The following is a 1,852-nucleotide window of genomic DNA, read 5'->3' as shown; positions in this document are numbered from 1 at the left end:
GAAAACCTGTACTACTGCGACTATCACCAATAAGTTGCGTCGGATCAACATCGGGAAACATATAAACTACAAAAGCAACTAAGCTGTGGATCTACTGGCCCGGATGCTTGAATCTATTACATCGCAAGCAAAACAACCAAATATACTATTGCAGGATCTTCTACTGCTTTTGTTGTTATTCGACCTCCCCTTATACGCTCTAATAAAAGGGAGTCATGGACTCCTTTTTAGTTTAGGATCCCCTTTCTGCAGGATCAGTCAATTATTCATTGAGCCTGGTGTGGAATCACCATCATTACACATTCATTCTTGGTTTGGCTGCTGGTCTAGCGAGCCATCCTTGAAGCCTAGAGTGCAGCCTGCCTGCCGAAGACCGTAATGTAAGTAACTCAGTGCTCCATACGGGGGAAATGAAGGCAGAATTCATTCGAGCATATTTCCTCCAGTATTCTCGAGGCTCAATTCCAAACATAACTAAAGACAGAGTGCAAGACGCATCTCTTTTTGAGAAAAGACACCAAATTAGGGGGGAACTCTTCTATCCATTTGGGAAGCCATTATCCTTGGACACTTACTTAAACCACCTATCTCAAATAGAAAACTATGGGACCCACCGCAGCCTGCCTTATAAAAGGGTTTTGAAAGCGATTGCTCGGCAGGACTTAGCGCTGGTCTTTGACTCAATAAAAAAAAAAGAGATATTGGTAGCGCTCTTCTTTGTGAGCGGCATTCTCCCTTCTATTCATATTAAAGTTGACTTAGACTTGTGGAGATTGATAGCTTGTGAAAGTAGATGATGTTATCCTACAATTTTATCAAAAGGGTCGAGTTCATATTATTGACCTAACAACTCTGGTAGGGATCATGTCACGACCCGCTAGGTGAACCATTGCATTCAATCATCAAACTCAAACTAAAGTCTAAAGTCTCATTCATTCGACCACGCCCTGAGACCTCTGATTAAGAGACCTTCAACATTGTCGTACCTTTTGACATATTTTTGTGAGACAAGTTGAAGTAATAGGCTTATGAAGTGGTCAAAAGGCATCACACTGTACATTATTCATCAAGAGTAGTAACTGATTTATGTATTACGCCTACGAGCAATGTTAAAGTTTTCCCCATATGACCTATAAGACACAGGTTCAAGCCGTTCAAGCCACGGGCCCTTCCCCCGACCCTGCTAATGCTAGATGCTTTATGCACCAGTTTTCCCTTTTTGCGGGATTGTGTAATTATGCTACCAATAAAATCATAAGAAAAACCTTTTTGTTATATTTTTGACTCGTAATGTAAAATGAGTCTGAACAAGATGTTACCTTTTTACGGTCTGAAGTTTAGCGATAGAAATCCTTGTTTGAGAAATGGTGTTGACCAATGGCAAAGAGAGTAAGCTATCTATAGAATCAAAAAAGATTTTGTCAGAGTAGTTAAGTAATTTGGTAAAAGAAGTAATTGAAAGAAGAATCAACTCATTGACTTTTGTAGTCATAGCCAGGCATAAGAAATAATTACATTAAACACACGGTGGATCCAAATATTACAAATAGTCAAGTTTCTTTTTTTTGATAACCGTGGTGAAATAGCTTACCTTTACACTTTTTGAATTTCAGAAGTAGAAGCCCTTGTTTGTGAAATAATCTTGAACAATGGCAAAGAGAGTATGCTATCTATGGGATCAAAATGATTTTGTCAGAGTAGTTGAAGTAGTTTTCTAAATCAAGTGTAAAATGAAATAGGTAGATCCAGATTTACAATTCAAAGATTATTAAAATACAACTCAGTGACTTTTGGATTGTTTTAATAACCATTATCATCTTAGTCTTTTTATTTAATTGTTAATTCTGCTGCT

At 38.0% G+C, this 1,852-nt stretch overlaps 1 long non-coding RNA gene across 1 annotated transcript; it reads right to left on the bottom strand.

The window, feature by feature from the left end:
- Positions 1–268: 268 nt before the first annotated feature.
- On the bottom strand, positions 269–1,835 carry LOC124891529. Its single transcript, XR_007049732.1, has 2 exons — positions 1,592–1,835; positions 269–1,398 (listed from the first exon to the last, which is right to left on the bottom strand). It is a non-coding gene; the product is annotated as an uncharacterized LOC124891529 (long non-coding RNA).
- Between the last annotated feature and the right edge of the window lie 17 nt (positions 1,836–1,852).

This window comes from Capsicum annuum, unplaced genomic scaffold, assembly GCF_002878395.1.
Source record: "Capsicum annuum cultivar UCD-10X-F1 unplaced genomic scaffold, UCD10Xv1.1 ctg3684, whole genome shotgun sequence".
In the NCBI taxonomy this organism is placed as follows: Eukaryota; Viridiplantae; Streptophyta; class Magnoliopsida; order Solanales; family Solanaceae; genus Capsicum; species Capsicum annuum.
Note: the sequence above shows the minus strand (reverse complement) of the source record. Positions and strands in the feature narration are given on the sequence as shown.